Source organism: Quercus lobata, chromosome 5 (assembly GCF_001633185.2).
Source record: "Quercus lobata isolate SW786 chromosome 5, ValleyOak3.0 Primary Assembly, whole genome shotgun sequence".
NCBI classification, from domain to species: Eukaryota; Viridiplantae; Streptophyta; class Magnoliopsida; order Fagales; family Fagaceae; genus Quercus; species Quercus lobata.
Genome location: NC_044908.1, coordinates 75,881,397 through 75,891,266, shown reverse-complemented (window position 1 = coordinate 75,891,266; position 9,870 = coordinate 75,881,397).

Here is a 9,870-nt window from a genome sequence, read left to right as displayed (position 1 = left end):
AATAAGTTTATGGATCGATAACAGGAAAAAATTGCCAAATAGACTATTTCCGAGAAAAAATTTGGCGTGTGGCACACGTTCAAAGTTATTTAGTAAGTTGGACTCTTTTTGAAAGTCGAGTTTGGCAAACTCGACTTTGGGCTGGAAAACGAACACTATAGTGGCGTTTTTTTAGTGGCTATAGCAGCGTTTATAGAAAACGCCACTATAGGAAACCTATAGTGGCGTTTGTAAAAAAAAAAACGCCACTATAGTGTCTGTTTTCCAGCCCAAAGTCGAGTTTGCCAAACTCGACTTTCAAAAAGAGTCCAACTTACTAAATAACTTTGAACACGTGCCACGCGCCTAATTTTTTCCACGAAATAGTCTGTTTGGCAATTTTTTCCGTAAATAACATCTAATAAACTCATAATTTGACATGTGTGTTAAAAACATACAATCCAATGAGTAGATTTTCAAAGTATGTAATTATGTTACTGTTATTAGTAGGACAATCAAGTTTATCCCCAAACTTTGTCCTATCTATATATATGGTGTTTCAATTATTTATTTAAAAAAAAAAATTTAGGGTAAATTTCATAAAATTTAAATAAAAATAAAAACTTATTTGAAATATGACATTCTTTCTCATGTTTTGTAGCTTTGGAAACCAACAATTGAAAGAAATACCATCTAAAAACAATAACATTTTTAGTAGCACATGCAATAAAAAAATATTAATAATTCTATGCTTAAATTAGTTGAAACAATTAAATATATGTGAATTTACTAAAGTAATGTGTGTGTGGAGTCAACATTGTAGTAGTCTAAATTGAGTCTGACTCCTCTCCTATTTATTATTCTCTTGTTCTCTCTCATTTTAATATGGATGAAAACCATGTGAGGAAAAAAAAAAATCCAAAGGCCAAAAATAAGCCCCAAAATTCTCTCTCTCTCTCTCTCTCTCTCTCTCTCTCGATTTCCACTCTTTTCTCTCTTTATCTCTCTCTCTCTCTCTCTCTCACCTCTTTCTCCACTCTCTCTTTACAGAGGCACCAAAATACTAATCTAATCTCAAAACCTTGAACATCTCATTCGATCTTTATATTTTCAACGTATGATTTTTATTATTATTTATTTTTAGATAATTTAATGCTTACAACAAAAAGAGAGAATTTGAACTTTATATGCCTCTATAATAAACACTAAGAGATAGTAATGAGTTGAACAACAAGCCCCTTTTCTTTCAAACATATGATTTGGTTTTTAAAACATGGGATACTTTTTTTTTTTTTTTGGAAAAACACACACATACACAAAAAAGAGGGAAAGAGGTTCTGTGTGTAGTATAACTTACCATACTCTTCCTTAAAAGTTACTGTAGCTTTTGAGTAGAGTTGTAGCGTATCTTTATGTTAAAACATGGGATACTTGACTAAAAATAGGATTTGGAAACATGGAATTCTTGACTAAATAAGTAAATATACAAAGTCAAAAACCAGATCAATGCCAATGAATAATATTATCTGCCATTATGTTTGGAATATTGGTATCACCCATCAGAATCTAAGACAAATTGAATGTTACTTTTTTTTTTTTTTTTTTTTGAGAAACCAAACCAGTACTTCTGGGAATTTATTCAGAAACTGAAAAGTTCAGTGGGCATTCCTCACAACTAAAACGTCCCTTAAAACAGGAGGGATAAGATCAGGTGGAGAAACCTCCAACCAGACCTAAAGACTGGTCACTGTGCTTGCTGTTTTTGCAAGTGCATCAGCAACTGAATTACAAGCTCGAGGAACATAATGAAAATCTACCAGTTGAAAACCAGTAGCTAGTGCACAAATGTCCTCAATAACATTTCCATAGCTGGTTTGATCGCCCTTGGCCATGGTAATTGCATTGATGATCATAGCTGAATCACCTTCAAACACCACCCGAGTCAAGCCAATTTCTGCAGCAAACTTTACCGCTCGGTGGTACGCCAGAGCTTCCACAGCTGCAATTGATTGGGGCATCGATATTGGCATTGAGAGAGCACCAATAACCTCACCCACACAATCGCGAACGATAACTCCAATGCCTGCTGAATTGGTGGACCTGAATGTGGCTGCATCAAAGTTCACCTTATAGACATTATTTTCAGGGGATCTCCATTGCTGCAAAACTATTGGATCAGGGGGTGCTGGGGGCTCGACCTGAAATACAAGGAATTGTTGGAGGAGGGTACTAGCCAAACTACAAATCTTGGTGAGTGGATGAACTGGGCGGCCAAAGTGCTTAGCGTTGCGCCTATTCCACAGCAGCCATGTCGTGATTGAGAAAAGTTCCAATCTGAAGTCATCCTCCTGAGAATGCATGAACCTGGATAAAAGGTCACTGAAAGACATAGGTTGCCCAGCTACGTCTTGGTGGAACAACTCCATTAAATGCCACACACATGCAATTTCTTTGCAAAACCAAAGAGCATACAATTTGTCCTCTATTCGATCCTGGCAACCCGCACAAATTTCTGTTGTGACAATATGGAAGTGGTGGAGCTTCGCCATGGTGGGTAGAGCATTATTACATGCCTTCCAAATGAAATGTTTGATTTTGTTTGGGGTCCGGAGCTACCAAATTCTCTTCTAGAAATGTCTCTGAGCTTCTGGGTTTGAAGGACCTGCATTATGAGCCAAATCACATGATATCATCAATTTATAGGCACTACTAGTGGTAAATTTTCCCGAAGGAGTACAAGCCCAAATGATTCGGTCAGGGGGGAGCCTTTCACTCAAAGGAATGCCTAGAATTTCCAAGGCTTCTTGGGGCAGAAACAACTGTTGTACTACATCGATTTTCCATGCTGCATTGTCTTGGTCTATGAGATTACACACCTTAGTGTCAGGTGGCATCTAAGGGATTAGGGAGAAAACATACTTGCTCAGTTGTGAAGGCAACCACTTGTCCTTTTTTATGTGAACAGATTCACCATTGCCAATGCGCCATACCATCCCTTTTCGAATCATGTCTCTTGTGCTAAGGATGCTCTTCCATGCATAGGACCCAACCCTTGAGTCTTTTGCCTCTAGGATCGAGCTCTCAGGGAAAAATCTAGCTTTGAAAAACTCGATAACACAAGGAATCTGGGTTATTGATCATCTTCCATACTTGCTTGGCTAATAGGGCTTCATTGAACTTCTCGATTTCTTTGAAGCCCATTCCCCCAACTTCTTTAGCTTCGCAAAGTCTCTCCCACTTCACCCAATGCACATTTCTACTATCACCGCTAAAACCCCACCAAAACTTTCGGATTAATACTTCCAATTCTTTTATAAGACCCCTAGGGAGCTTGAAACAATTCATCGTGTATGTCGGAATTGCTTGAATGACTGATTTGATAAGGACTTCCCTCCCGGCTTGAGATAAAAGCTTTTCCTTCCATCCTTGGAGTTTTTTCCACACCCTTTCCTTCAAGTAAACAAAGTTTTGCCTTTTTGCAAGGCCTACAAGTGCAAGTAGCCCCAAATATTTTTCATATTGTCTAATAGTTGGGACACCCAGAAATTGTTGAATCCAAACCTGAGTATCATGGAGGGTATTATAGCTAAAAATAATGTTTGTCTTGTCCCAGCTGATTTTCTGCCCCAAACCCCTCTCATAAATGTCTAAGATATCAAGGATTTTTTGACATTCTTCCTCCTTGGCACGACAAAATAGCACACTATCGTTTGCAAAAAATAGACGTGATACCCTTAGGCCATTTCTGCAAATTGACACCCCTTGGATAAGCCCCTCCCCTTCAGCTTTGTGAATCAAGCTTTGGAGTCCCATAGCACACATGTGGAAAAGGTATGGAGACAATGGATCACCTTGTCTCAGCCACCAACTCAATTTGATGTTTCCTACAAGTTGGTCATTAAGGAGAACAGAATAGGAAATAGAATTTAAACAAGACATGATAAGACTTACCATCCTCTCCCCAAGACCCAAATGTCTCATTATTTTTTCCAAGAAAAGCCACTCCACCCAGTCATACGCTTTGCTCATATCTAGCTTGAGTGCCATATATCCCAACTTCCCTTAGGTTTTCCTCTTTAGGTAATGCAAGGTTTCAAATGCCACCAGGATGTTATCCGTAATTAGATGCCCCGACAAAAAGGCACTTTGAGATTCAGGAATAGCTTAGGCTAGGAATTTCTTCAGTTGATTCACCGCAACTTTTGAAATGAGTTTATAAATAACATTGCACAGGCTTATTGGCCGGAAATAAGCCACCTTTTTTGGGTGTTTGGTTTTTGGGATCAAAGTAATAAAGGTGGTAATAAGGGATTCATGCACAACACTAGTGTTGAGTGCTTTAAGAACAATTGCAGTTACATCATTACCCACAATATGCTAAAAAGATTTATAAAATATAGGAGACATACCTTCGAGGCCTGAGGCTGTAAGTGGAGACATTTGTTTGAGTGCAAGCCGAACCTCATTTGCCTGGAAGTCACGGCCTAAATATCTTGCTGTCTCATCAGTCATAGCTGGTTGGATGCCATCCAAGATCTCTTCAAAGCCTGACGGATTAGAGGAAGTAAAAAGGGAGTTAAAGTATTGTTCAAGCACACCTCCCATCTGTGGTTCATCATCCACCCACACTCTGACATCATTTTCCAGATCCTTAATAAGGTTGCGACAATTTCGTTGGGTAGCTCAACAGTGAAAAAATCTGGTGTTGCTATCACCTTCCTTGAGCCAGTCATTACGAGATCTCTGCTTCCGCATAGCCTCTTCTTTGTTTTTGAGGCTTTGGATATCCCCCCTCAAATTATAAATCAATTCTGGGTTGGTTATGTAGTTGCCATTCTCCTCTGCCTCCTTAAGTTCTTGCATTTTCTTAGATAAAGAAATTCGGACATGATCAAAATTCTTTCTATTCCACTCCTTCAAGTTATCTTGGCAATTAATAATTTTTTCATTAAACCTCCAAACTGAATTCGTACCAGTAGGCACACCCCAAGCATTTTGCACCACCTTTTCGCAAGATCTTTCTTTCAACCACATGGACTCGAAGCGAAATGGCTGTCCTTTTCTATAGAAACATTTTAGCTCAGAGTCAGTAGCAAGTAGCAACGGCTTGTGGTCAGAATGGAAAGCATTAAGATGGAGAATATGAGTGGATGGAAATCGGAGAATCCACTCGATGGTTGCCACACCTTTATCCAGACAAACCCAAACATTTTGGTCACCCAGACGGCGATTACAGCAAGTAAAGGGAAACCCACTGAACCCAAGATCCTTAAATCGGCAATCATCCAATGCATCCCTAAACCCCTGCATTTGTCTTTCCAGTCGGTCCAACCAGCCTTGCTTCTCTTCCGCAAACAATATTTCATTAAAATCTCCCAGACATACCCAAGGCAAAGAAAAACATTGACGTAAAACACGTAACAATGACCATGAGTTTTCCCGGTTGGCCGTTTCAGGTTCTCTGTAGAATCCCGTGAAATGCCAAGCGTCATCAACTCCATGGTTAATAATGGCATCAATATAGTTAACTGAAAAGATTGAACATCCACATTAAAATCACGTTTCCAAAACAAAGCTAAACCACCTCTCGTGTTCACACGTGGAACAACAAAAAGATTAGGATACTGTATCTTTCTACCAACTTTCTCCAAAACATATTTTTCAACTTTGGTTTCCATGAAAAAAACCATTTTGGGATCTTTGCTCGTCACCAAGGCAACAAGTTCATCTTCTATCTGTGGGTTCCCAAGCCCATGACAGTTCCAACTTAGGCAACTCATTGCTCTCGGTGGTGTTGGACCCCAACAACCACCTCAAGATTATTGTTTTTGTTCTGAATGTTACTTATGAGTTAACATAATGGTCAATATTTGTTTTATTTTCTTCCAAAAATATCCATAACAAATACTCAGCCAGTATCTACAATCTATTATTACGTATCTGGCACATCAAGCAACATTCTTTCAGTCCCCCAAGAGTGGGGGTAAAATGAAGCAAACAAACCATTGAGACCACAGCAGCCTGTGCTTTTGTCAACTTTAATTACACAGAATAAAAATGATGAGAATGGAAATATTAAGAAAGTGTCATCCCCCATCCAAAATTAACTAGCCCTATGAGAAATATAATTGACACTCAGCATCGATATTGTACTAATGTAAGTTCTAAATGACAGGGAACTAATATTTACGATTGTTTACAGTTTTCAATCCATAAACAAGGGCTATCTGAGTGCTAGAATAGAAGTTCCGCCACTTACTAATATATACTGATTTTGGAAAGCCCCTTGTCTAGTCAAACTCAAGGATATATTTCAGAATGACGCTTCATTAACAGACCATTCATGATTGGCTTTTTTGTTGACCAGACTCAAGCTCCGTCATTGGCTTGTTTAGCTTTGCCCTGCTTCGATGCAAAAATGATGGTTGCTGAGGTAATGGTAGCGTAACAGAATAACTGTTAAGCATGAGACCTATTGTTGCCATTGTTGCTCGATTTGCAGGATTTTCTTGAATGCACAATAAGCCAATATGGATGCACCTAGTAACTTCATTTCTAGAATAAGAATTTCTCAGAGAGGGATCCAACAATTCCAAGGGCGTTCCATTCCTCCATTGTTTCCAAGCCTGCAGAAACCTGTTAAAAATGTGATGTTCATCTTTCTTCCTCACGACCACAGCAAAGTAATTTCTAAGTAACCCAAAATTAAAATATCTACTTCATACTTACATAACTCAAGAGGTCCCCAGCATGTTCTGATTGATAGAAATGGGTATTCTTTTTGCCACTTATAATCTCTAGAACCAAGACTGAAAGTTCAAATATGTGTATAAACACCCTTGAACGTTTAGACCCCCAATTTACAAATTAACCAATTCAAGCTTTATGTCAAACAACTAGTGTGTGGAAAATGAACAAAAGCTATTATATAGAATTGGAAAAACTATCTAAGCCAAATTAAAATCACAACCCACAGCAAATAATAAAAGGCAAAGATAAAAGGGAAGGAAGATGCAAACACAAGGACAACACGCGATGTGTTATCGAAGAGGAAACCGAAGCCCTTGGCGTAAAACCTCTCCGCCGCCCTCCAAGCGGTAAACAATCCACTAGAAAATGTAGTTGGGATACATGGACAGCAATAGACCCTCCAAGCCTAATCTACCCAGTGCACCTAAGCCCTCCAAGCTTCTTGCTCCAACGAGGTTGCACCGAACCTTTTTCTTTTCTAGCTTCCTGAATTCCGCTACTAGACCGTAGCATCAACCAATGTAGATTGGTTCCTTCCTAACTGCTTCCCAGAACACCAAACAGCCCTCTCACAGTGATGAATATGGTGAGAACAAGGTTTTGGTAAAATGTCTCTCAAGGGTTTGACAATGGAGAGGAAGAGAGTTGAGGAATTTGAAGAGACTCTAATGTATAGATTGTAGGTGAATCAATCTCGTTTTACTCTAGGGTTTTTCTCTCAAAATTCTCTCTGGAAGCTCTCTTTCATTTGTGGGTATAAGGGGTATTTATATTGGAATGAGAGAGGAATGTGAAACGTCAGGTTTTACAAAACAGGAGTGGCTCGCAGCTTGGCCTCGTGACTTGACTAAGTCGCGAGACCCAGTCGCGAGATAACCGTATGGCCAGTTGTACTGTTTTGTCCTCTAGTGCTCCAGCTAGCATGACTGTTCACCTTCTAGCATGCTTGGCATGTGTGGTTCATCTGGCGGCTTGCAGCCGCGAGACACCCGCATGATCCAGCAGCAAGTCTCTATTTTCTTGCACACTCTTGAGCATTCTGCACTCTATCTTACTCACTACCCTTACAACAAACCCACCTAAATACAGGGTTACTAAATGCTGAAATACAAGCAAATTTGGCACGGAATAAAGCCAATAAGATGGTTGATTAAATTCAACCTTACAAAGACTCCAAAGCTAAACACATCGGACTTTACAGAATATCTTCCATGCATAGCATACTCCGGAGACATATAACCACTACAAGCAAGAACCATAAATTTTTTTATAAAAAAGTAAAAAATCTAAGTAAAATATGAGAAGAAAATTTCAGAAGGTCAATCATAGTATCAAATTTGTAAATTTTGAAACATCTAATGGTAATCAATGTCCTAAGATAATCGCTCTCACACTCTCACAGCATTGCTATTTACACAAGTTAGAGCATGGATTGGCTGTGTTAAAGTAATTATATCTATTTTTCATTTCAATAAATCTTGAATGTAATAAGAAATAAATAAATTTGTTAATTTAGATTATTCAAAGACAGATATAATGATTAAGAACTTACAATGTTCCAACAATTCTATTTGTATTTGCTTGGGTTTGGTCTTCTACAAATATCCTTGCCATGCCAAAATCTAAAATTTTTGAGTTCATATTGTGATCTAACAAAACATTGCTAGCTTTGACATCACGATGAATAATTCTAAGTCGAGAATGTAAGGTTGAATTTAATCAACCATTTTATTGGCTTTATTCCGTGCCAAATTTGCTTGTATTTTAGCATTTAGTAACCCTGTATTTAGGTGGGTTTGTTGTAAGGGTAGTGAGTGAGATGGAGTGTTGATTGCTCAAGAGTGTGCAAGAAAATAGAGACTCGCGGCTTGATCTCGTGGGTGGCTCGCGGCTGTAAGCCGCCAGATGCAGCACATGTGCCAAGCGTGCTAGAAGGTGAACAGTCATGCTAGCTGGAGCACTACAGGACAAAACAGGACAACTGGCCATACGGTTATCTTGCAACTAGGTCTCGCAACTTAGTCCAGTCGCGAGGCCAAGCTGCGAGCCACCCCTGTTTTGTAAAACCTGACGTTTCACATTCCTCTCTCATTCCAATGTAAATACCCCTTATACCCACAAATGAAAGAGAGCTTCCAGAGAGAATTTTGAGAGAGAAACCCTAGAGTAAAACGAGATTGATTCACCTACAATCTATACATTAGAGTCTCTTCAAATTCCTCAACTCTCTTCCTCTCCATTGTCAAACCCTTGAGAGACATTTTACCAAAACCTTGTTCTCACCATATTCATCACTGTGAGAGGGCTGTTTGGTGTTCTGGGAAGCAGTTAGGAAGGAACCAATCTACATTGGTTGATGCTACGGTCTAGTAGCGGAATTCGGGAAGCTAGAAAAGAAAAAGGTTCGGTGCAACCTCGTTGGAGCAAGAAGCTTGGAGGGCTTAGGTGCACTGGGTAGATTAGGCTTGAAGGGTCTATTGCTGTCCATGTATCCCAACTACATTTTCTAGTGGATTGTTTACTGCTTGGAGGGCAGCGGAGAGGTTTTACGCCGAGGGCTTCGGTTTTCTCTTTGATAACACATCGCATGTTGTCTTTGTGTTTGCATCTTCCTTCCCTTTTATCTTTGTCTTTTTATTATCTGCCGTGGTTTGTGATTTTAATTTGGTTTAGATAGTTTTTCAAATTCTATATTATAGCTTATGTTCATTTTCCGCACACTAGTTGTTTGACATAATGCTTGAATTGGTTAAGTTGTAAATTGGGGGTCTAAACGTTCAAGGGTGTTTATACACATATTTAAACTTTCAATTGGTATCAGAGCGGGTACACATCTTGTGGTTTCATTACCATTGTGTGATCCTTGACTCCCTTTTGAAATGGATCGGTCTCAATCCCTAAATGCATCTCCATATTTTGATGGTAGTAATTATGCTTTTTGGAAAGTTCACATGAGAGCTTTTCTGTGTTCCATTGATGAGTTTGTTTGGGATGTTGTTGAGATAGGTTGGACCAGGCTTGAGAAAGCCAAATCCACATGGGATAAGGCAGCACTTGCTGCATCTAATGCTAACAGTAAAACACTCAATGCTATTTTCTGTGGTGTCTCTCCAGATGAATTTCAGAGGATCTCTCACATTA